Genomic DNA, 27780 nt, shown 5'->3' with positions numbered 1-27780 from the left:
GAATGACCCCCTATATGCGCTTGGCTGTTATCTGTTTGCCTACTTTTGAAAAACGCATTTCAGGGAGATTGTGAAAGTAACAACTATCGTGTGCTGTAACATCTGAGAGGTGTGCCATGAAAATTATGTAAATGAGCATCAAAGTTATTAAGATCTACTTGTTGAAGAAAAGACCCGGATATTTTGCAGGATTTGTTTGTGTATTGTGTTTTACAAAAGGTTCCATATACTGTAAGTGGCCAAGAGAAACCTTATTTAAAATGAATGTAGTCATAGGAATAATTGTGCCTCATAACCTATGCAGGTAAATGGCACTGATGATCCCATTTAAATGTATATATCTGTGATTTATTTTTCCCCCCCAAGAATGTAACAGCTACATAATGGGGTAAAGTGCAATCAGGGAGATTGCTGGTCTATTCAGGGAGTCAGGGAGATTGCTACTTTTTCAGGAGTCTCCTGCAGAATGAGGGTGGGTAGGCAACTATGACATACTGTAGGTCTAAAAGTAGCCATTATCTTAAAGAAAACTTCCCTACTGCAAATGATTTATTACTTTGTTTGTGACCTTTATAAATGACTAACACCATAGCCAGAGTTGAATATGTTTTCAGATTACCGGCTTGTAAAAAAAAAAACAGATTGAAACAATATTTTACTTGTGACTTTGTGTCCTTTATTTGGTTCTGTAGAGGTCACTTTGAAGACCCTAATAATCAATAATTCACTCCACTTGATGTTCTTTATACATCCAAAAGTCCTTTTGACATTAAAATGATGGTTTTGACATTTCTGTCTAAAAACAGAGACGTTGACTCATATTTCGTAGGAAAACAGCTCTTTAGGCATTGTGTGTTGGGTCAATATGACACTTATATACAGTAGATTTTTGACATTTGTAAGATGGAGTAAAACAAGCTACTGTATTTTCCATCAAATCCTTCTTCAAACAAATCGTGAATATTTTTTTTCTAAATAAATTTTCAATAAATCTGTAGTTGGTTAATCATATGCACCAACATTTGTATAGTCTTCAAGTGATAAAAGTTCTGGTGTCAATACTAATAAACCTGTGAATTCTTATGTCATAATTTCAGTGTTCATTAGGAACTTCTAGAACTACTTCGGAGATGCTTTGCTGCCCCCAGAGACTGAGCTTCCTGCAGTGTCAGCTCCTCTTCAATGACAGGAGCAGGTGCTGTAGGAGAATGTCACACTGCAGCACCAGCTCCTGTCACTGCAATGGAGCAGTAATTTTGGTGTCACCCCATCTGAGGGTGACACCAGGGTGTGGGCCACAACCTGGGCACCCTTCTTCTGACGCCACTGACATTGGGGTTTAGCACCAAAAAATATATAGATATATTTTTTAAATGGTATATTATTTAACTGGTGCAGAGTACCCCTAGATTGTCAGAGGATCCCTTTATGTACTACAAAACAGGGACCACCTACAGTTTAAATATGTGTATTATAGTACACTGTCTGTATGTACACTGATTATACCGCAGCCCCGGAGAGAGGGGTGTGGTATGTTAGATAGACTAGACTTAGGTCAACAGTGTCTAGATGAACCACTATTGGTTGACAGTAAGTAGGTCGACATGGGTTCTAGGTCGACAGGGACTCTAGGTCGACGTATACTAGGTCGATATGAAAAAAGGTTGACATGAGTCGTTTTCTTTGTAGAGTGACCAGGAACCCTAATTAGTGCACCATATCCCCTCGCTTCACTTGCCTCACTCTGCTCGCCTCGCTCCGCTACCACTGCGCTCGACACAGGTTACCATTCCCAATTGTGGTCCACATGGATTGTAAGGTATGAAAAAGTTAAAAAATTCAAAATAAATTGTGGAAAACTCATGTCGACATTTTGTTATGTCGACCTAGTACATGTCGACATAGAGTCCCTGTCGACCTAGAAACCATGTTGACCTACTTACTGTCGACCGATAGTGGTCGACCTAAGTCTTATCCACCTAGAGACCGGATCCCGGAGAGCGTACCCTTGAACACAGCAGCCCCAGCCTCTTGATGGAATACAGCACCCCTGGAGGACACAAGTACCTCTTTAGCAGCCCCAGCCCATATAAAGCACACCTGGATGGACACGTCCGTTCACTACAACCTCCACGGCCAGAGTGAAATGGCGCTGATTACTGGGGACCTTTATAGAATCCCAAACCAACGAGAATATGACAGCGGGAAGATGGAGTTTTGCCTCATTTTGGGATCCGAGTCAGGAGGGAAAACCTGAGCCGGACTCGTATCCCGGCTCAGATTGCTAATTTCAGGTGGGTCCAGTTCTGGGAGAACCAGACTTGCTCATCTCTAGGTCGGGGAAGGTTGGCTCAACCTTTGATATATCCTTGTAGGGTCATTATAAAGTGGAACATATTTTCTCATCTAAAAGAAAACACTTTAATTCTATGCTAATTCTGTAAAATACATGTTATAATTATAATTAATTTGATGCTCCTAATTAGGTAATCCCTGCATTTCCCAATTAAATTTCACAGACACTGTATTATATAATTACCTAGTCAGATGTCGAAAGTCAGTGAGTTAGAAACCTTGTATTGAAAATTCACCATATTTTAGGTCATTAAAGGAGTGCAGTATAATAAAAAAATAAATTACATGTGATTATAATTTCATTCAAATAACAAATAAATATTAAAAAGATCAAAACACAACTGTGAACTCAAGCATTGTTCATAACATGAAAAAGTCTCTACAAAATACTTTCTGATTGTTAATCTGGAAACTTTAAAAATCTCTAATCCCACTTGTTAAATCCATGATTTAAATTTCAGTAAATCTGTAATAATCAGGACACAGTGCTTCTTGCATGCTTCTTTACTGTAGACTGCAGGAAACTGAAGATGCAGAACAAAGATTCATACATCAACCCATACACACACAATAAAAGCAGATCCATACTGTATGTAACTTTCCACCAGAAACATATGATATAATTTATTATTATTATTATTATTATTATTATTACTACCAGATATTTATATAGTGCACACATATTCCACAGCGCTTTACGAAGAATATTAGTCCATTCACATCAATCCCTGCCCCAGTGGATTTTACACTCTATATTTGCTACCACATGCACACATACAAACATTCACACTAGGGTTAATTTTGTCAGGAGCCAATTAACCTACCAGTATATTTTGGACTGTGGGAGGAAACCGGAGTACCTGGAGAAAAACCAACGCAAGTATGGGGAGAATATACAAACTCCACACAGTTAGAGCCTTAGTGGGAATCAAACTCATGACCTCAGTGATGTGAGGCAGTAAGGCTAACCATTACACCATCTGTACTGCCCAATAGGACTATATACACTGGTCAAACCAGGAGAAAAATTCTTAATGGATATTTGAGACAAAAGTGTAAGTACAACTGAAATTTGTAGTGTTGATGTGTATGAGCTTGAATTCATTGTTTATACAGCTATGCAGTCCTGGGTTTAATCTGCTCTGATAAGGTGTAAAGAGTCCATTCATAAAAGTTTCCCCATCACCTGTCCATCCAGGTTATCGACTTTAGCCCACAAGTGTATCTATCTCTTGTTTTGTGGTTCAGGATGAAGATCTTCAGCCAAGGGCAGCCCTGCAACATTTGGCATTGAACACTAGTGCCAAAAGATGCCAGCATCGGGGTTGTAGAAGGGTCAAGTTACACACCCACTTTCTTGGGTTTTTGGGCCCTGGAGGACTCTCAACTTCCAATCAGTTTAGGTGTTTTACAATTTAGTAAGCAGCACCTTCTCATGTGCGGGACGGTAATAATGAACTAGTCCAACAATACACAGCAATATTCAAAGAGGCACAAGTCTACTAGTAAGGAGAGAGACCTGCAAGAGTTTTTCGATGTTAGAGCAGAATGTTCCAACCATCACAGCAGTGTTTATCTTACATTCTTCTAGGTTTCCAGGACATTCGTCAGGAAATGGTTCCTTTTTACTCAGTTGTTAGGAAAATGGGGTAAGTCAACTATCAATATTTTGGTATTTGGATTGAACCACAAGGTGAACAGGTTCAGCACAAAACTCAGGGATCTGAGGGTGTTTCTGGCAGAAGCCATGATATCACCATAGGACATTTGTCACATGAACTTGGTCCATACAGTGCTATTTTTTGCTGGAAATTGACAATACAGAGCTTGGTACACAAGCATTCTAAAATGTTAGAAGGTTAATCTTGACTTTTGTCAAGAATAGATATCTTAACCCAATGGTTTTTTCTTCAACTGAATTTACTTTGGTTGCCTTAGACAGCATGGCTGTTGAAATTGTAATTCAAAGTGATTGTCTGAGATGGTGACAAGGCCAGGTGGTCATGATGGGGATGAACTGGAGAGTTGAGACTTAGGGCCTGATTCTGACTTGCACACCAATGTAAATGCAGCCACATCTTTTGATTTTTAGCAAGCTACACATGAGCTGCAGGAGACATATGCAACTGATAACAGTTAAGAAAGATTCTGAGTCATAGGCATCTCAGGTGTTTCTCACCAACATATGAATGGGCATTACAGGGTAGCAAATGAGTGGCAATGAAGCACTTAAATGTACCCAGAATTGTGACCGATTCTGAGTTGTGTGTATGGAGATCGCAGGAATGAATAGATCCTTCTTTGTCTATAGCCTTCCCATGCTCCAAGGATCAGAGTTACAGAAGGAGCTGATTGGCTGGAGCACTAGTTATCATACATAACAAGTTTTATCACTTGTTTATTAATTGGCCTCATGGCTTTTGTTGATATTTGATAGAACATTTTCCTTTTTTTGGCAACTTTTTTCCCTCCTCCTTTTTTACACATGTTTGTGAGGCTTTGTTAAACAGAACTGAAGTGCTTGCAGTAAGCATGGGGTAATAAAAAAGAAAGCACCGAAAATCTCCTCAAGACTTAGGGGTCTATTCATGAAGCAGTGAAAAGAGTGGAGAAGTGGGCCAGTGGAGAAGTTACCCATGGCAACCAACCAATCAGCTTTGATGTAACATTTATCAAGTGCTTTCTACAAAATTATACATTGCAGCTGATTGGTTGCTGTGTTCATTGCTTCATGAATAGATCTGTTAATATGTTCAGGATCCTGTCTCCATTATATGAAATGGACTAAAAAAAAAAAGGATTTCAAGTATGCATATAAATCCTGTTTTACGCATGTATAGCATAAATATAATAAAAACATAAACACATAATTTGCAGTGTATATTCATCTAGCCAGGAAATATTCAAACTTTTGATAGCTCCTGATGCATAGAATACAGGTGATATAAACCATAACAACAGATCCTGTTCTACAATATTTCTAACTTTTTTAGAAAATGAAAGCAAATAATTAAGTGGTTGCAATGAGAGACTGCACTATTCTTTTTTGTGTATAGTTTTATGTATTGTTTATTGTCAGGTACTGATCTTAAAATAACTGAATTTAAAATAAATCAAGCAGACAATCAAAGGCACATCCACATGCAAAGTGCAAACAATTGTTTTCTTTTTTTTTTTTCAATACTGCCGGATATTATTGTGGATGACTTTCATTTAACGTAGACCCAGGGAAGCATTGTGTATGACTAATAGTGGCGCATAGGTTCTGTAATTACAGTGTCTGAGCTGAGACACACACAGAGTCTTGGATGAATGACCTGGTTATATAAAGAGATTATCTGGATCATGAAGAAGAGACCAAGGCAAAACTGGGATTATCTGGTCTGCTTGCAGATTTTCAAGAACCTGTCATAAGTTCATTTCTTGCTACAAATTTATCTGCAAGAAGTGAGAGCTGAGCAAGTCACATTTATAGGCAGAACACGAGATACCTTTCACATCCTCCAGCCTTAGTCTGAGACCATGAGCTACTGAGATATAGATAAACCTTTGCCTTTTTTTCTTTTTCTTTTTTTAGTGCATCCTTTCAGGGTGCTTTGTACGCAACAAATCTATTTCTGGTCTTTTTTGGTACTTTGCATAGATCAGCTATTGCAGTTTCTACTTCTACATGGTCCATGACAGAGCTGACTTTCTGCCATTATGTTATCTACAGAACTCATGCAAAAACATATAAACATTATCCATGTCTATTACTGTTATTTTTAAGGTATAGTTTGTGGGTCTTGCATCTTCACAGAAAGCCATATTCATATTTGATATATATATATATATATATATTAGAAAAAAAAGGTGATAATTGGCGCAATAATCCTTCCTCTAATAGTCCGTGTAATATACAATGAGTTCTTAAAACGTCCAGAGCACTTCCCCTAAATCCTCTGGGGTGGCAGCCTATTCTCCAAAATGATCCGCTGTTCCAACAGATCTTCAATAAATCTAGAAAAACAAATGAGAGAGGCGCCCCTAGTGCAATATAGACAATATGAAATAAACCTCCACCAAGAACACCCTAAAATTAGAGGTGTACCGTGTGGGGTGGTCTCATAACCACTGTTGATCAACGTTTCTCAGAAACAACAATGCCGTTCCCCGCTTCTGGTCATGGACGCCTTAGTGTACTGGTCACGTCTGCGTTTATGGTCTCAAAGTGTGCAACGTAAAGGATAGAGTGGAACACAACATAGTGTAATACAGTTTAAAAAATTTTATTTATCATTAACACATAAAAACAAGTTGCCCGTACCATGAGCTAAATATAAAACAGCTTATCTGTTAGTGGATGTGTTCGTCTGTCACTCAACGCGTTTCGTCCGTTGCTGTGCTGCAGGACTTCCTCAGGAGTGCATAACATAATGGCTCACATGTGCCTGTATTTATACCCCTTTTCTAAATGGGCAATTAGCTCCACTTAGGTACTTACCGGAAGTGATGTCACTTCCGGTCATGAGTGAAAAAAGAAACCAACTTATAACCTTTTAATTATAATCATAATGGTATGGAGACTACTGCGTTTATCCCCCCATGTGCACTGCAATATCAGGTTCCCAGGGAGCATGAATACGAGCGGCGTGCCCGCTCCCGGAGCCCGTGACCGCCGGAAGTCACGAGCGCGCCGGGCAGCGCTTCCGCCCTCAGGTGTTCCAGCTTCAGACGCATGTACTGAGCATGCGCGGGACTAAGACGGTCACAGCGCCGCCCGTCCCCGCTGCTCTCGTATGCATCTGTTAGCACAAATCATGCTAGCAGTGGAATCCAAAAAAGCACAATGCCGTAGTTAAAGGAGACAGAAGTAATACATGTATACAATGATACTTAGTGATGTGATTCATAATAAATTTAGCTTTTAAGGGTAAAATTTTAACCCAATAATTCATCATTATATTTAAAACAAGTTGTAGATGAGGGATTTAGACATATCACTGATATTATTAAAAAAATAATAAAATTATTATTTAAAAATTAAATATTAAGAAAGGAGGTCATATAAATATAATAGGAGACTGAGTCGTACATATGAGAGGATATTGGTAATGAGGATCATTGAAAGTCAATTAAATTAAAAATTACATATAAATAAGGCATATATTTTGCAGGGTATACATATAAAAAATATATAAAAAACCAAAAACTAATGTATATTTTAAATATATTCAGGACTAAAATATATAAAAAAATATAAAATATATCTCGAAGAATAATTAATTAAAACAAGAATGCCCATGTCCTAATATGCTTTTTCAGAGAAAAGGGGCAATCTCATAATTATCATTGAGTCCTCTTGGGGCCAAAGTTTTAAGTACATAGATCCAATACATCTCCCTTTGGGAAAGTTTTTTTTCCCTATCTCCACCTCTGGGACCCAATTTGACATTCTCTAGGGTTCTCACAGTCAGTTCTTTCGTCTCAGATCCATGGAAATTCTTGAAATGTCTCGGGATGATGTGGTGTTCATGTTTATTCCTTATACTTCGGATGTGCTCCTGAATCCTGATTTTTAGTGGACGTTTCGTTTTCCCTATATATTTTAATTTACAGGGACATTCTAGCATATAAATGACCCATGATGTATTGCAAGTTGTACGGTCTTTTGTTGTATAGGATTTCAATCCTTCTGAGTTTGTAAAGGTGCTTGATCGGGGATGTACAAATTGACAAACATTGCAATGTTGGCATTTAAAGAGACCTTTCATGTCCCATTGTGTCTTTATCTCTGGTTTCAGTGAGGTTATCATGCTTGGTGCAAGGTGGTCTTTCAAATTTTTTGCCTTCTTGAAGACCACCATAGGTTTTTCTGGTAGAATGGTGTTCAAAATGGTGTCCATCTTCAGAATACCCCAATGCTTATTTAAAATGGCGCGTATTTGTTTCTCCTGGCAATTGAACCTTGTGATGAAATTAAAACCTTGTTCTTTAGGGGTTCTGTTTCTATATGTTAAAAGAGTGTCTCGTTCTGTAGCGTGTGTTTTGTTTATCGCCTCCTCCACTAGATCCTTAGGATAGCCTCTTTCTAGGAACCTTTCTGCATACAATATGATTTGTTCCTCACAATCCTCTACCTTACTGCAATTTCTTTTAACTCGGCAGAATTGTGAGTATGGTATATTTGTTTTCCATTTCGTTGCATGATTGCTTTTGAAATGTACATAGGAATTGCTGTCAACTTTCTTCACAAAATTTTTTGTGACAATTTTGTCCCCTTCTGCCATTAGTATCAAATCCAAATATTCAATTCCAGTATCATCTGTTTTGTGGGTGAAGGACAGGTTAAAATCATTACTCTCAATATGTGCCATAAAATCATAAAATGTGTCCACCGTACCATTCCAAATTAAAAGTATATCATCGATATATCTTTTGTATAAGATTATGTTCTCTGAAAAAGGATTATTCGCGTAGATATATTTCTGTTCCCAGCTTCCCATTTGTAGATTGGCGAAGCTGGGTGCGAAAACCGTACCCATTGCGGTTCCGCATGTCTGTAAATAAAAATCCTCTAAAAATTTAAAATAATTGTGTTTCAATATAAAACCAATTAAAATACAAATCAGATCTTTATGTTTTGTGTCCAGGTCGGGATCGTCATTTAAGAATTCCAGACACGAACTAATCCCTTTTTCATGGTTTATGGACGTATATAATGACTGAACATCAATCGTTACCCATAGGTAGCCAGGTTTCCATTCTTGCTCTTTCAGGATTTGCAACAATGATGTTGTGTCCTTAACATATGATTTCAATTTAGGCACATATTTCTTCAGGAAGATTTCAACGTATTCTGATATGTTTGCCGTTAATGAATTGATTCCTGCCACTATAGGTCTCCCGGGGGGGTTTGTCAACCGCTTATGAATTTTTGGTAAAAAATAAAAGATTGGTATGGTGGGATAGTTGATCATCAAGAATTGGTATTCATCTTTTACCAGGACCTCTTCGTGTAGAGCCTTTACCAGGATTGGTCTCAGTTCATCCACAAAAGCCTGTGTGGGATCTTTAGATCATTTTTTATAAGAGGTGGTATCCCCTAGTAGTCGAAAGGCTTCTGCTTCATAGTCCTCGCGGTTAATGACCACCAGGCCACCTCCTTTATCTGCTTGACGTATTACTATTTCTTTATTATCTTTCAAAAGTTTAAGTGCTTTCTTCTCAAAGTTGGAAAGATTTTTTCCCGATCCGTGTTCTAAATGTTCTAGGTCTTTCTTCACAAGTTCATAAAAAAGATCTATTTGATTGCTTTTAGATTCAAGGGGATAAAATTTTGAAGGAAGTTTTAGTCCTGATTTTGACGTAATTTGTTCATTCTCATTCTGCCCCATATTCTTTTTCTGAAAATGTCTTTTCAAGGTGAGTTTCCTCACGTACTTATTCAGATCGGTGAAAACTTCGAAATGATCCATCTGTGATGTAGGTGCGAAGGAAAGTCCTTTTGTCAGCAGTGTGTTCTCTACAGGTGTCAGTTGGTATTTTGATAAATTAAAGATCCCTTTCTCCCCCATTGCTGGAATTTTTACGGCCTCATGTTTCTTCTTTTTTTGTACTCGCTTAAGGCCCCCTCTTCCTCCTCTTCGAGTCTTCTTTTTAGTGGTGAGGCCCTTCTTATTACTTCCTTGATCTGTCGTTCTCCCTGTGTCCTCTGTCCTGAGGCTACTGGTGATAAAAAATCATCCACATCTGTTTCAGAATTTAATCTTCCTAATGTTGAATATCTGTTCTTTGTTTCAAAATGTACTTTCCTTGGGGTTCCTGGTTGTTTCCCATATTCCTTCTGTTTATAGTATCCTTGTCTCTGTGGGTAACTTTTCTGCTCCCAATTCCTTTGGTAGTCCCGGTTCTTCTGATTGTCAGAGTTCCTGATTCCATTCCATTTTTTAATTTTATTATTTGTGTAATCCATCCGGTCACGTTTATATTTCCTTTCCTTGATGAGTACTACTTCACCCTCGATCTTCTCCAATTTCTTCACCAATACGACTTCATTAATTTTGTAGTCTTCCTTTCCTTTGTACGGCTCCAAGGTTATTTCGTCTTTTTTAATTTCCTCCTCTATGATAACTAAATCCCTCTTTTTTTCTTCTATTATAAGGCTCATTAATTTTATTGAGCAGTCGTGTAATATTTGATCCCATTCCTTCATGAACTGTTCGTTCTGAATGTTAAAAGTTGGTTGTTTAAGGACCCTCAGGCCTCGGGGTACTCTGTTTACTTTAATGTATTGTTCCAGGCTGGTGATATCCCACCAAATCTTCATTTCCTTTACAAGTAATTTCTCAATGTGCCAGAATTTGTCGTCCAAACTGTCATTAATCCGGGGGGATTGATTCTCGCTCTCATTAAAAATTTTGTGACACATGTCTCCTCTCCTTGGTCCCCCTATTTGAGATCTGAGGGAAGCCATATATGAGGAGATTTGAAGGTTGCAGCCCTATATCCAGGTGAACAATAATAATTTAGAAAAAAAAGGTGATAATTGGCGCAATAATCCTTCCTCTAATAGTCCGTGTAATATACAATGAGTTCTTAAAATGTCCAGAGCACTTCCCCTAAATCCTCTGGGGTGGCAGCCTATTCTCCAAAATGATCCGCTGTTCCAACAGATCTTCAATAAATCTAGAAAAACAAATGAGAGAGGCGCCCCTAGTGCAATATAGACAATATGAAATAAACCTCCACCAAGAACACCCTAAAATTAGAGGTGTACCGTGTGGGGTGGTCTCATAACCACTGTTGATCAACGTTTCTCAGAAACAACAATGCCGTTCCCCGCTTCTGGTCATGGACGCCTTAGTGTACTGGTCACGTCTGCGTTTATGGTCTCAAAGTGTGCAACGTAAAGGATAGAGTGGAACACAACATAGTGTAATACAGTTTAAAAATTTTTATTTATCATTAACACATAAAAACAAGTTGCCCGTACCATGAGCTAAATATAAAACAGCTTATCTGTTAGTGGATGTGTTCGTCTGTCACTCAACGCGTTTCGTCCGTTGCTGTGCTGCAGGACTTCCTCAGGAGTGCATAACATAATGGCTCACATGTGCCTGTATTTATACCCCTTTTCTAGAAAAGGGGTATAAATACAGGCACATGTGAGCCATTATGTTATGCACTCCTGAGGAAGTCCTGCAGCACAGCAACGGACGAAACGCGTTGAGTGACAGACGAACACATCCACTAACAGATAAGCTGTTTTATATTTAGCTCATGGTACGGGCAACTTGTTTTTATGTGTTAATGATAAATAAATTTTTTTAAACTGTATTACACTATGTTGTGTTCCACTCTATCCTTTACGTTGCACACTTTGAGACCATAAACGCAGACGTGACCAGTACACTAAGGCGTCCATGACCAGAAGCGGGGAACGGCATTGTTGTTTCTGAGAAACGTTGATCAACAGTGGTTATGAGACCACCCCACACGGTACACCTCTAATTTTAGGGTGTTCTTGGTGGAGGTTTATTTCATATTGTCTATATTGCACTAGGGGCGCCTCTCTCATTTGTTTTTCTAGATATATATATATATATTTACAGAGAAAATACAGGCACTCACCACTTCCTTATTATTGAAGAGATTTATTACCACTCACAGGTGTATCTCACATGGAGACGGTTAACAGCATGTCAGTAGGTCATGTCGACGTTTCGGCTCCATCTGAGCCTTTTTCAAGACAGGTACGATCACAACAGGTTTACACCCAGCAGCCCATAACACACACCAAACCCCGGATCACCTATATAGCAAAGGCGCATCACAAACCCCGCCCATCCATTATCCAGCAGGAAGTGGCTACCACAATCGTATTAGAGTATCTAATCTTATGATAAACATGAAGACCATCCGCTGTGCCAAAACATCAGGTAAACATACTACTTATGTACATAAATACAGCTGATGTAGTCCAAAAAGACGGCTAATCGCGGCTAATTGCCGCGATGCCGGAAGTAACGTGCGTTCCATGACCCTTGGAACGCACACGTGACACACGGAAGTTACCCGTAATACCGGAAGCGGTATACGCTCCACTGCCATGGAGCGCAACCACGTGACCGGAACTTCGGGGCTACGTAGGACGGCTGCCAGCCGTTGCTAAGCAGCTAGGTAAACATGAAGTCACAATCTCATGGTGTAATTACACCACCGTAGTATCAAACAAAAAACACCTTTGGGCACATAACACTAAGTGTTGGATATACTGAATGTGCATATGAACCACATAATGATCCCGGGTGAATAATACACTGAAATAGTAAATGTAGGTGTATTAATTCAATGTAAATAGGGACTAGACACTTGTATCTCAATATACAACTATTTGTTCAGTTATAATATTACCACAACATAAAAAAACATATTCTGTAGTAGATCCTAATGGTCACCTGATGTTATCCAGGTGGCTCATCCACACTCACCTATGTGTAAAAGCCTATCAGGACAACCAGGAAGAAGTGGAATACAGCAGTGGTAAAGAACATGGGTGTATATACCCCAAGACAAGATGTGGTTCATTTAGGGCCTGTGATATAGCCTCCGTCAAAAAGCGATCCAGGGTGGTCACCAACATATAGAATATTATAAAAGACAAAAGACAAACAGATATGTCAACATACATAGTTAAACCCGATGAAAAAATTATGAAAAAATAAAATTATGAAAAAATAAAAAATTGTCCAATGGTAGCCCTATCCGAGAAAAATATTAAACGGATTTGCCTCGTTTAACCCCCGGGGTGCTAGAGTGTCCAGCTCATAGATCCATTTGGCTTCTAGTTGTCGTAGCTGCCTTTCCCAGTCACCCCCACGTGAGGGTCTCGGTACGTGATCTATCAACATACACTTCAAACTAGATATTGAGTGCCCTCTGGTTACGAAATGTTGTGCCACCGGTTTGTCAGATACCTTGGAGACCAGTGCAGCTCGAATTGATGTACGATGGTTAGCCATCCTGTCCTGAAAGCTTCTTGTTGTCATGCCAACATAGTAATATCCGCAGGGGCAGACAATGATATAGATTACATGGTCCATAGTACAGTGTAACCGATGACGGATCTTAATCTGTTGGCCACTGTGTGGATGTGCAAAGCTTGCACCAGACATCATTGATCGGCACGTAGTACAATTTGGGCACCGATAACAGCCTTTCTTGGTGTCCGGAAACCAAGTCTTGCTTAGAGCTGATGGTTGTAAGGTCGGGCGCATTAGCATTTGTCGGAGATTTTTACCACGTCTGTAGGCACAGAGCGGTGGCTGCAGATTTAACCCTTTGAACACTGGGTCAGAGGCCACAATCGGCCAGTGCTTACGCAGCACTTTCTCAGACTGTGACGAAGCAACGTCATATGTGGATGCAAATATCATTCTGTTAGCAAGTCCCTTAGCACAGTGGCTATTGGAGTGGGAGTGCCTGTGCCTTGCTTTATTTAGGCATCTTGTGACGGTTTTCCTCGTGTAGCCACGTTCATAGAATCTCTCTGCCATCGCCTCAATCTGTGACTCAGTGTCCTCATGTGTGGTATTGTTGCGCAGCACACGCATGAACTGCGAGATCGGTAGGCTTTCTTTGAGATGAACAGGGTGGTGACTGGAGGCATGAAGGAGTGTGTTTCTATCAGTCTCCTTTCTAAAGAGGGTCGAAGCAAGTCTTCTTTTGTATCGAAAAAGGGTCACATCTAAAAAATTCACCCTGTCACGATTAATGTGGTAGGTGAAACGGATAGGGCTATCCAGACTATGAAGGTAGTCAATCATCTCATAGAACTCAGTGTCGGTCTCTAGCCAAATGATAAAGACATCGTCAATATAACGAACAAAAAATAAACACTTGGACCCAAACCTTGGTATAATGTTGCTCGATTCATATTTGTGCATATACACATAGGCATACGATGGGGCCAAATATGACCCCATCGCAGTGCCACTGCATTGAATGTAGAAATCCTTGCCGTAGGCAAAATGGTTCTTTTTTAATACTAGACCCGCAAGGTCCAGTAAAAATTCAGATGGGGGGCCCTCATGTGGCCCCACAGTCAGGGCATCACGCATAGCCTCAAGGCCCTCAGTGTGTGGAATAACTGTATATAAGGACTGGATATCCATAGTTATTAACCATGCGTCATCAGGTAATGGGCCAAGTGAATCAATTTTGTCAAGCAAATCCGCGGTGTCCCTAATATAGCTGGGCATCATAGTTACAAGTGGTTGAAGAAAGGAATCAATAAAAATTGCCAATGGCTGTAAAACAGAGCCCATCGCCGAAATAATCGGACGACCGGGAGGATCAGTCATCGATTTGTGTATTTTTGGTAGTGTGTAGATGATTGGACATACTGGACTATCTACGGTTAGGTAGCCAGCTATTTTTTGGTCCAACCATCCACACATCAAAGCTTGGTTGGTAGTGGTATCAACTAATTTTTTAACTTGTAACATAGGACTACCTCTGCACTTGACATACACCTTGGAGTCAGCCAATTGCCTAAGTATTTCAGCATTGTATTTACACCAATCCTGCACCACCACGGCACCGCCCTTATCGGCTTGTCGAATAACTATCTGTTCATTGTTTGTCAAACTCTTCAATGCAACCCTCTGTGCCGAAGAAAGGTTATTGTACCGCGGTGGTGCAGTCCCGGCATGCATGTCGCTGTCAGTTAACCGAAGAAATGTGCGTATACTTGGATTGGTAGACTGGGGGTCAAAGGCACTTGGTCTTGCTAATCCAGTGACCTGGGTCACTTCGTTTGTCTTATTGGAAAAAAACTCTCGCAACCTGAGCTTTCTCCCAAATTTATAATGATCTTCAGCCCACCCAAATCTGTTATGTGGGACAGTGGGAACGAATGAAAGACCTAGTGCTAAAATTTCTGTTTCTGCAGGTGAAAGCATATAAGCTGACAAGTTAAAGACAGAATCTACTGATATTTCCTTGGGCGCCCTCTTCGCCATGTGGCCACCCCTCCTCGAGGGGAACCTCGTTCTATGTTTCTGTTGGGGTTTGTATCGGTCCGGGCGTTCCTCCCTAAAAAAGCACCAGAGGGAGGTCTATTATCGGTCACCTCACTCTCAGAGTTAGATTGAGATGAGGAATTGTCCAAAGGGCCCTGATATCTATTTCTATTATATAAACACTGTCTTCTGCCTGTATAGCCCTTGGATTCGCCTCTCAACCACCTGTAGACCTGGTTGTTAGTGTAGTCAGAATTTACAGTGACCAATTTTTTACGTTTAAACGTTATAAGTTCTTGTTGATAAGTATTAACTTGCTCAGTCAAGCGATCAACCCATTTGTCAGCAGTATCAATCACCAATGTAGACAGATGTAAAGAATTAAACCTGGCCAAGTCCTCTCGCACTTGTTTTAATTCCAGCCCCACCTCCTCAATAACGAGGAGGATGAGGTCTACCGAACATTTATTTAAAACACCACACCATTTGGTGCAAAACGTAGGGCTATTGCGACCAATGGTGGGTACGTTGTTTACTCGAAATCCTCTTGGGATTTTTTTATTCCTATAATAGTCCGAGAGGAATTGGCCATGTAAAGTAAGATCCACTTCCCGCTTTCTTAGTCTCAATACTTTATGGAACAAATCTAGCGGTGTCTCATCCGGCAATTTAGCAAACTCCGTATGGTCAAAGAGCACTTTTTTGTAGAGATGAGCGCCTGAAATTTTTCGGGTTTTGTGTTTTGGTTTTGGGTTCGGTTCCGCGGCCGTGTTTTGGGTTCGAACGCGTTTTGGCAAAACCTCACCGAATTATTTTTGTCGGATTCGGGTGTGTTTTGGATTCGGGTGTTTTTTTCCAAAAACACTAAAAAACAGCTTAAATCATAGAATTTGGGGGTCATTTTGATCCCAAAGTATTATTAACCTCAAAAACCATAATTTACACTCATTTTCAGTCTATTCTGAATACCTCACACCTCACAATATTATTTTTAGTCCTAAAATTTGCACCGAGGTCGCTGTGTGAGTAAGATAAGCGACCCTAGTGGCCGACACAAACACCGGGCCCATCTAGGAGTGGCACTGCAGTGTCACGCAGGATGTCCCTTCCAAAAAACCCTCCCCAAACAGCACATGACGCAAAGAAAAAAAGAGGCGCAATGAGGTAGCTGTGTGAGTAAGATTAGCGACCCTAGTGGCCGACACAAACACCGGGCCCATCTAGGAGTGGCACTGCAGTGTCACGCAGGATGTCCCTTCCAAAAAACCCTCCCCAAACAGCACATGACGCAAAGAAAAAAAGAGGCTTTTTACTGATATTTGGTGTTTTGGATTTGACATGCTCTGTACTATGACATTGGGCATCGGCCTTGGCAGACGACGTTGCTGGCATTTCATCGTCTCGGCCATGACTAGTGGCAGCAGCTTCAGCACGAGGTGGAAGTGGATCTTGATCTTTCCCTAATTTTGGAACCTCAACATTTTTGTTCTCCATATTTTAATAGGCACAACTAAAAGGCACCTCAGGTAAACAATGGAGATGGATGGATTGGATACTAGTATACAATTATGGACGGGCTGCCGAGTGCCGACACAGAGGTAGCCACAGCCGTGAACTACCGCACTGTACTGTGTCTGCTGCTAATATATAGACTGGTTGATAAAGAGATAGTATACTCGTAACTAGTATGTATGTATAAAGAAAGAAAAAAAAACCACGGTTAGGTGGTATATACAATTATGGACGGGCTGCCGAGTGCCGACACAGAGGTAGCCACAGCCGTGAACTACCGCACTGTACTGTGTCTGCTGCTAATATATAGACTGGTTGATAAAGAGATAGTATACTCGTAACTAGTATGTATGTATAAAGAAAGAAAAAAAAACCACGGTTAGGTGGTATATACAATTATGGACGGGCTGCCGAGTGCCGACACAGAGGTAGCCACAGCCGTGAACTACCGCACTGTACTGTGTCTGCTGCTAATATATAGACTGGTTGATAAAGAGATAGTATACTCGTAACTAGTATGTATGTATAAAGAAAGAAAAAAAAACCACGGTTAGGTGGTATATACAATTATGGACGGGCTGCCGAGTGCCGACACAGAGGTAGCCACAGCCGTGAACTACCGCACTGTACTGTGTCTGCTGCTAATATAGACTGGTTGATAAAGAGATAGTATACTACTAATATTATATACTGGTGGTCAGGTCACTGGTCACTAGTCACACTGGCAGTGGCACTCCTGCAGCAAAAGTGTGCACTGTTTAATTTTAATATAATATTATGTACTCCTGGCTCCTGCTATAACCTATAACTGGCACTGCAGTAGTGCTCCCCAGTCTCCCCCACAATTATAAGCTGTGTGAGCTGAGCAGTCAGACAGATATATAATATATATAGATGATGCAGCACACTGGCCTGAGCCTGAGCAGTGCACACAGATATGGTATGTATGTGACTGAGTCACTGTGTGCTGTGTATCGCTTTTTTCAGGCAGAGAACGGATTATAAATAAAAGTGGTGGTCACTGGTCACTATCAGCAAAACTCTGCACTGTACACTACTGAGTACTCCTAATGCTCCCCAAAATTAGTAAATCAAGTGTCTAAACGGAGAGGACGCCAGCCACGTCCTCTCCCTATCAATCTCAATGCACGTGTGAAAATGGCGGCGACGCGCGGCTCCTTATATAGAATCCGAGTCTCGCGATAGAATCCGAGCCTCGCGAGAATCCGACAGCGTCATGATGACGTTCGGGCGCGCTCGGGTTAACCGAGCAAGGCGGGAAGATCCGAGTCGCTCGGACCCGTGAAAAAAAACATGAAGTTCTGGCGGGTTCGGATTCAGAGAAACCGAACCCGCTCATCTCTACTTTTTTGGCGTCGTCATCAGTCAAAGATAGAAAAGTGCTATGTGCTAACTGAAAGGTAGCCTCGTCAATTACTTGATTAGGGTCAATTGACATACTGACCACAACACAGCTGGACAAAACCACAATTAAATGATACTTAATTAATCTAATATTGAAACACAGAATATAGACCAAGGATCGACACTAGAGTTCAGTGATGGTTGACCAAACCAAAAATTGAAAAAATATCCCAAAAAATTCTTTAAATGTTATTGTTGTTTAAAATAGTTAAAAAAGTCACCATATGTTAGTGAAAACATGTGACATAAAGGCTCGTTGGGAAAAATTACCAGAAAAAATATATTATTTGCATAAAAATCTAGGAGGGTGTCGGACTAAAGAAACAGTTTGTAGCACAAGCCATTTCCCAATATATTCATTAGGTCCACACTCACTGCTGCAGTCCACAACATGGGCGGTGCTCCATAAAGGGCTCCAAAGAAGTCCAAAATATATCCAGAGAAAATACAGGCACTCACCACTTCCTTATTATTGAAGAGATTTATTACCACTCACAGGTGTATCTCACATGGAGACGGTTAACAGCATGTCAGTAGGTCATGTCGACGTTTCGGCTCCATCTGAGCCTTTTTCAAGGCAGGTACGATCACAACAGGTTTACACCCAGCAGCCCATAACACACACCAAACCCCGGATCACCTATATAGCAAAGGCGCAACACAAACCCCGCCCATCCATTATCCAACAGGAAGTTGCTACCACAATCGTATTAGAGTATCTAATCTTATGATAAACATGAAGACCATCCGCTGTGCCAAAACATCAGCTAAACATACTACTTATGTACATAAATACAGCTGATGTAGTCCAAAAAGACGGCTAATCGCGGCTAATTGCCGCAATGCCGGAAGTAACGTGCGTTCCATGACCCTTGGAACGCACACGTGACACACGGAAGTTACCCGTAATACCGGAAGCGGTATGCGCTCCACTGCCATGGAGCGCAACCACGTGACCGGAACTTCGGGGCTACGTAGGACGGCTGCCAGCCGTTGCTAAGCAGTTAGGTAAACATGAAGTCACAATCTCATGGTGTAATTACACCACCGTAGTATCAAACAAAAAACACCTTTGGGCACATAACACTAAGTGTTGGATATACTGAATGTGCATATGAACCACATAATGATCCCGGATGAATAATACACTGAAATAGTAAATGTAGGTGTATTAGTTGAACTTAGTGTTATGTGCCCAAAGGTATTTTTTGTTTGATACTACGGTGGTGTAATTACACCATGAGATTGTGACTTCATGTTTACCTAGCTGCTTAGCAACGGCTGGCAGCCGTCCTACGTAGCCCCGAAGTTCCGGTCACGTGGTTGCGCTCCATGGCAGTGGAGCGCATACCGCTTCCGGTATTACGAGTAACTTCCGTGTGTCACGTGTGCGTTCCAAGGGTCATGGAACGCACGTTACTTCCGGCATCGCGGCAATTAGCCGCGATTAGCCGTCTTTTTGGACTACATCAGCTGTATTTATGTACATAAGTAGTATGTTTACCTGATGTTTTGGCACAGCGGATGGTCTTCATGTTTATCATAAGATTAGATACTCTAATAAGATTGTGGTAGCCACTTCCTGTTGGATAATGGATGGGCGGGGTTTGTGATGCGCCTTTGCTATATAGGTGATCCGGGGTTTGGTGTGTGTTATGGGCTGCTGGGTGTAAACCTGTTGTGATCGTACCTGTCTTGAAAAGGCTCAGATGGAGCCGAAACGTCGACATGACCTACTGACATGCTGTTAACCGTCTCCATGTGAGATACACCTGTGAGTGGTAATAAATCTCTTCAATAATAAGGAAGTGGTGAGTGCCTGTATTTTCTCTGGATATATTTTGGACTTCTTTGGAGCCCTTTATGGAGCACCGCCCATGTTGTGGACTGCAGCAGTGAGTGTGGACCTAATGAATATATTGGGAAACGGCTTGTGCTACAAACTGTTTCTTTAGTCCGACACCCTCCTAGATTTTTATGCAAATAATATATTTCTTCTGGTAATTTTTCCCAACGAGCCTTTATGTCACATGTTTTCACTAACATATGGTGACTTTTTTAACTATTTTAAACAACAATAAAATGTAAAGAATTTTTTGGGATATTTTTTCTAGTGATGAGCGGGTTCGGTTTCCGAGAAACCGAACCCCCCCGAACTTCACCCTTTTTAGACGGGTCCGAGCCATACTCGGATTCTCCCGTATGGCTCGGTTAACCTGAGCGCGCCCGAACATCATCATCCCGCTGTCGGATTCTCGCGAGATTCGGATTCTATATAAGCAGCCGCGCGTCGCCGCCATTTTCACACGTGCATTGAGATTGATAGGGAGAGGACGTGGCTGGCGTCCTCTCCGTTTATATAGTTACACAGTTGATCTGATTGCTTAGCTTATTGTGGGGAGGATTGGGGAGCAGCTGTTAGGAGGAGTACAGTGCAGAGTTTTGCTAATAGTGACCACCAGTTTTTTATCCGTTCTCTGCCTGAAAAAAACGCTCCATACCATATCTGTGCTCAGTGTGCTGCATGATATATCTGTGCTGAGTGCTCACACTGCTTAATTGTGGGGACTGGGGAGCAGCTATAGCAGGAGTACAGTGCACAGTTTTGCTGACAGTGACCACCAGTATATGTTTGTCTGCCTGAAAAACACTCCTGTGGTGTCTTTTTTTTTATACTATAAACGCAGTCTGCTGACAGTGTCCACCAGGTCCATTATACTGTATATAGCAGTACGGTAGGCCTCTGCTCTACCTACCTCTGTGTCGTCACTCGTCGTCCATAAGTATACTATCCATCCATCTACATTGTATACCTGTGGTGTCTTTTTTTTTATACTATAAACGCAGTCTGCTGACAGTGTCCACCAGGTCCATTATACTGTATATAGCAGTACGGTAGGCCACTGCTGTACCTACCTCTGTGTCGTCACTCGTCGTCCATAAGTATACTAAGTATCCATCCATCTACATTGAATACCTGTGGTGTCTTTTTTTTTTATACTATAAATGCAGTCTGCTGACAGTGTCCACCAGGTCCATTATACTGTATATAGCAGTATGGTAGGCCACTGCTGTACCTACCTCTGTGTCGTCACTCGTCGTCCATAAGTATACTAAGTATCCATCCATCTACATTGTATACCTGTGGTGTCTTTTTTTTATACTATAAACGCAGTCTGCTGACAGTGTCCACCTGGTCCATTATACTGTATATAGCAGTACGGTAGGCCACTGCTGTACCTACCTCTGTGTCGTCACTCGTCGTCCATAAGTATACTATCCATCCATCTACATTGTATACCTGTGGTGTCTTTTTTTCTTTATACTATAAACGCAGTCTGCTGACAGTGTCCACCAGGTCCGTTATACTGTATATAGCAGTAGGGTAGGCCACTGCTGTACCTACCTCTGTGTCATCACTCGTCGTCCATAAGTATACTAAGTATCCATCCATCTACATTGTATACCTGTGGTGTCTTTTTTTTTTATACTATAAACGCAGTCTGCTGACAGTGTCCACCAGGTCCATTATACTGTATATAGCAGTACGGTAGGCCACTGCTGTACCTACCTCTGTGTCGTCACTCGTCGTCCAAAAGTATACTAAGTATCCATCCATCTACATTGTATACCTGTGGTGTCTTTTTTTCTTTATACTATAAATGCAGTCTGCTGACAGTGTCCACCAGGTCCATTATACTGTATATAGCAGTACGGTAGGCCACTGCTGTACCTACCTCTGTGTCGTCACTCGTCGTCCATAAGTATACTAAGTATCCATCCATCTACATTGTATACCTGTGGTGTCTTTTTTCTTTATACTATAAACGCAGTCTGCTGACAGTGTCCACCAGGTCCATTATACTGTATATAGCAGTACGGTAGGCAACTGCTGTACCTACCTCTGTGTCGTCACTCGTCGTCCATAAGTATACTAAGTATCCATCCATCTACATTGTATACCTGTGGTGTCTTTTTTTCTTTATACTATAAACGCAGTCTGCTGACAGTGTCCACCAGGTCCATTATACTGTATATAGCAGTACGGTAGGCCACTGTTGTACCTACCTCTGTGTCGACACTCGTCGTCCATAAGTATACTAAGTATCCATCCATCTACATTGTATACCTGTGGTGTCTTTTTTCTTTATACTATAAACGCAGTCTGCTGACAGTGTCCACCAGGTCCATTATACTGTATATAGCAGTATGGTAGGCCACTGCTGTACCTACCTCTGTGTCATCACTCGTCGTCCATAAGTATACTAAGTATCCATCCATCTACTTTGTATACCTGTGGTGTCTTTTTTTCTTTATACTATAAACGCAGTCTGCTGACAGTGTCCACCAGGTCCATTATACTGTATATAGCAGTACGGTAGGCCACTGCTGTACCTACCTCTGTGTCGTCACTCGTCGTCCATAAGTATACTAAGTATCCATCCATCTACATTGTATACCTGTGGTGTCTTTTTTTTTATACTATAAACGCAGTCTGCTGACAGTGTCCACCAGGTCCATTATACTGTATATAGCAGTACGGTAGGCCACTGCTGAACCTACCTCTGTGTCGTCACTCGTCGTCCATAAGTATACTATCCATCCATCTACATTGTATACCTGTGGTGTCTTTTTTTCTTTATACTATAAACGCAGTCTGCTGACAGTGTCCACCAGGCCCATTATACTGTATATAGCAGTACGGTAGGCCACTGCTGTACCTACCTCTGTGTCGTCACTCGTCGTCCATAAGTATACTAAGTATCCATCCATCTACATTGTATACCTGTGGTGTCTTTTTTCTTTATACTATAAACGCAGTCTGCTGACAGTGTCCACCTGGTCCATTATACTGTATATAGCAGTACGGTAGGCCACTGCTGTACCTACCTCTGTGTCGTCACTCGTCGTCCATAAGTATACTAAGTATCCATCCATCTACTTTGTATACCTGTGGTGTCTTTTTTTCTTTATACTATAAACGCAGTCTGCTGACAGTGTCCACCAGGTCCATTATACTGTATATAGCAGTACGGTAGGCCACTGCTGTACCTACCTCTGTGTCGTCACTCGTCGTCCATAAGTATACTAAGTATCCATCCATCTACATTGAATACCTGTGGTGTCTTTTTTTATATACTATAAACGCAGTCTGCTGACAGTGTCCACCAGGTCCATTATACTGTATATAGCAGTACGGTAGGCCACTGCTGTACCTACCTCTGTGTCGTCACTCGTCATCCATAAGTATACTAATTATCCATCCATCTACATTGTATACCTGTGGTGTCTTTTTTTTTATACTATAAACGCAGTCTGCTGACAGTGTCCACCAGGTCCATTATACTGTATATAGCAGTACGGTAGGCCACTGCTGTACCTACGACGGTGTCGTCACTCGTCGTCCATAAGTATACTAAGTATCCATCTATCTACATTGTATACCTGTGGTGTCTTTTTTTTTATACTATAAACGCAGTCTGCTGACAGTGTCCGCCAGGTCCATTATACTGTATATAGCAGTACGGTAGGCCACTGCTATACCTACCTCTGTGTCGTCACTCGTCGTCCATAAGTATACTAAGTATCCATCCATCTACATTGTATACCTGTGGTGTCTTTTTTTTTATACTATAAACGCAGTCTGCTGACAGTGTCCACCAGGTCCATTATACTGTATATAGCAGTACGGTAGGCCACTGCTGTACCTACCTCTGTGTCGTCACTCGTCGTCCATAAGTATACTAAGTATCCGTCCATCTACATTTGTTATGCACACCAGTGCCTGCAGGAAAGTACTAGTGTCAGAACTGTTATGCACTCCAGTGTCTGCAGGAATGTACTGGTGTTTGAACTGTTATGCAAAACAAATGGACTCACAGACAAACTGGGGAATATGACATAACGTACACAGAAGGTGATAGGGTAACAAAATACACACACAGTGAACAGAGAAGCCCAGAGGCTAAGGAACTGGGTATCTCCCTTGTATTAGAACTGCTCAGATGTAAAAAGCAAGATGTTGTGTTTTAATACGTAGAGAACCCGAAATGCTGTTGCTAAGGGCAACAGCAAAACCCTAAAGGGTTACCAACGGGTGTGGCAGTAAACTCCTTGGTCAGAGATGGAATGATAGACACAAGGAGAGCCTCCACAATCCTGATTCTCACTGGCAGTGCACAGGTTTAAGCTTACTGCCACTAAACTGACCCCTGACACCTAGCACAGTGAGACAGGATTAGACAGGCAAGTGTTAGAATACAGCCGCAAACTTGCTAAGTTCACAGAGTAATAACAGAACCCCAGCAAGCTAAACGACTGACTCCAGTCTTACTGCTAGGTCTGGATTGGCAGAGTGTAATACCAAATCCCCAGGCCTATTTGCAGTAAGCAACAAACAAATACAAAGCTACACAGTACTGGCTAACTTTCATGAACTGACTAACCAACAGAGATTCAGCAGCATCTGCTTACCCTGAAAAGAGGCCTTATAAAGCAGGTGCTGTCCACGCCCCACTCAGACCTCACAGACTGTGAGCACAAAAACCAGCACCGGATCCCCTGCCGTGCACAGAGCCTATAACCACTGCACAGCAAAAGACCCGAACCGGAGTATCAGCTGCGCTCAGGTTACTCCACTAGCACTTGTCTCCCGGTTGCCATGACGACGTGGCAGCACAGGGCAGGAGACCCTAACAGTACCCCCCCTCTGACGAGGGGTCAAAGAACCCCTACCACCGGGTTTATCGGGGAACTGCGAGAAGAAAGAGCGTATCAGTCTGGGGGCATGAAGATCACAACTGCGCACCCACGACCGCTCCTCCGGGCCATACCCCTTCCAGTGCACCAAAAATGACAGCCGACCCCGAACCACCTTGGAGTCAAGAATCCTTTCAACAACAAACTCCCTCTGGCCACGTATCAGAAGAGGGGAAGGTCTTCCACTGGAAGAAGGATTACTAATCGCCCGTTTTAAAAGGGAACAATGAAATGTTTTATTGATACCCAAAGAACGGGGCAGATCTAACTGAAATGCCACCGGATTGATAACCCTGGTGATCTTATAAGGGCCGATGAACCGGGGCCCTAACTTATGAGATGGCTGTCTCAACTTCAAATTCTTGGTAGACAACCAGACGAAGTCTCCTAATTTGAAGCTGCAGGGTTTTTTCCGCTTATCAAAAACCCTTTTGGTCACTAATGACACAGACACAAGGGCTTTCTTCACTTTCCGCCAAATACCTCTAAGGACCGAAACCACAGAGGAACCACCAGGCGTGGAGTCCAGGGGGTCAAAAGAATTGGCCTTAGGATGATGCCCATACACACAAAGGAAGGGAGAGATCCCTGTAGCAGAGTGAGCCGCGTTGTTATAGGCAAACTCCGCCATGGACAGATGAGCAACCCAGTCAGTCTGACACTTGGAGACATAACACCTGAGGAACTGCTCCAAGGACTGGTTCACCCTTTCAGTCTGCCCATTAGACTGCGGATGGTAGCCTGACGACAAGCTGACAGAAATCTGGAGATCGGAACAAAATGCCCTCCAGAATTTGGCCACAAACTGGGATCCGCGGTCAGAGACCACATCAAGTGGCAACCCGTGGAGACGCACAACATGCAGCATAAATAATTCAGACAGGCGTCTGGCTGATGGCAGCCCAACCAGTGGAACGAAGTGCGCCATCTTCGAAAACCTGTCAACGACAACCCAGATGGCTGTCATCCCCGAGGATTTGGGCAAGTCCACCACAAAATCCATTGAAATGTGGGTCTATGGCTTAGATGGGATAGAGAGTGGATGTAATGGGCCAACAGGAACCCCTCTAGGAGTCTTATTTCGGGCACAGATGTCACATGCCTGAACCCACTGATCCACATCCTTAGCCACCGAGGGCCACCACACCGCCCTAGATAGCAACTCCCGAGTTCTGGCAATACCCGGGTGACCTGCCGACTTCTTGGCATGGAATTCCAGGAACACTCGCTGTCTTAACCTAGGAGGCACAAACAAAAGACCTACCGGAAGGTCTGGAGGAGCCTGCTCCTGTGCTCTAAGGACTAATGATAAGAGGTCCTGGGTAATGCCCACTTTAATACATGATGGGGAAACAATGGGCAACGGCTCCTCGGTGGTCTCCTGGATTGGAGCAAAACTCCGCGAGAGCGCATCAGCCTTGATGTTTTTTGACCCAGGGCGATATGTTATCAAAAAATTAAAGCGAGCAAAAAACAAAGCCCATCGTGCCTGCCTGGCATTGAGACGCTTCGCTGACTCTAAATATGCCAGATTCTTATGGTCAGTGAGAATTGAGACCACAAACTTAGCCCCCTCAAGCCAGTGTCTCCACTCCTCGAGTGCATCCTTAATAGCCAACAATTCCCGGTTACCCACGTCATAATTCATCTCGGCAGGCGAAAATTTACGGGAAAAGTAAGCACAGGGATGAAGGCGATTATCAGACACTCCCATCTGAGAAAGCACTGCCCCAATACCCATCTCAGAGGCATCCACCTCCACCACAAAAGGACGCTCTGGATCTGGGTGTCGCAGCACCTTGGCCGAAACAAATGCCCTTTTGAGACGGGCAAAAGCCGCTTTAGCCTCACAAGACCAGTGAGCAACATCCGCCCCTTTCTTAGTGAGTGCCACCAAGGGCGCCACTATAGACGAAAATCCAGCGATAAATCGTCTATAAAAATTCGCAAAGCCCAGGAAACGCTGAAGCGCCTTCAAACTAGTGGGCTGCACCCAATCCAGGACTGCCTGTACCTTGGAACCCTCCATTTGGAAACCTTCTGGGGAGATAATATATCATAGAAATGCGATTTGCTGAACTTCAAATTCGCACTTCTCCAGCTTCGCCCCAAGCCGGTGGTCTCTGAGTTTCTGGAGGACTAAGCGTACATGCTTCCGATGTTCCTCCAGGGAATGGGAGAAGATTAGGATGTCATCTAAGTATACAACTAAGAATCTATCCAAATATTCCCTGAGCACATCATTCATGAAATCCTGGAAGACTGCCGGGGCATTACAGAGCCCAAAAGGCATCACCAAATATTCATAATGCCCTGAGTGGGTATTAAAGGCAGTCTTCCATTCATCCCCCTCTCTTATTCGGATTAGATTGTACGCACCGCGTAGGTCAATCTTAGAAAAAATGGTGGCAGTACGAAGCTGGTCAAACAAGACCGAAATGAGAGGCAGTGGGTATGAGTTTTTAATCGTGATACGGTTCAATTCCCTGAAGTCGATGCAGGGTCGCAACGAACCGTCCTTTTTACCCACGAAGAAGAACCCCGACCCAACTGGAGACTGTGAAGGTCTGATAAATCCCTTAGCCAAGTTCTCCTGAATGTACTCTGCCATAGCCTGAGTCTCAGGACGTGACAGGGAGTACAACCTGCTCTTGGGAAGCTTAGCATTTGGCAACAAATCAATGGCACAGTCATAGGGGCGATGGGGAGGTAGTACCTCTGCAAC

The sequence above is a fragment of the Pseudophryne corroboree genome, chromosome 3 (assembly GCF_028390025.1).
Source record: "Pseudophryne corroboree isolate aPseCor3 chromosome 3, aPseCor3.hap2, whole genome shotgun sequence".
NCBI lineage: Eukaryota > Metazoa > Chordata > Amphibia > Anura > Myobatrachidae > Pseudophryne > Pseudophryne corroboree.
This window is presented reverse-complemented; position numbering follows the sequence as displayed.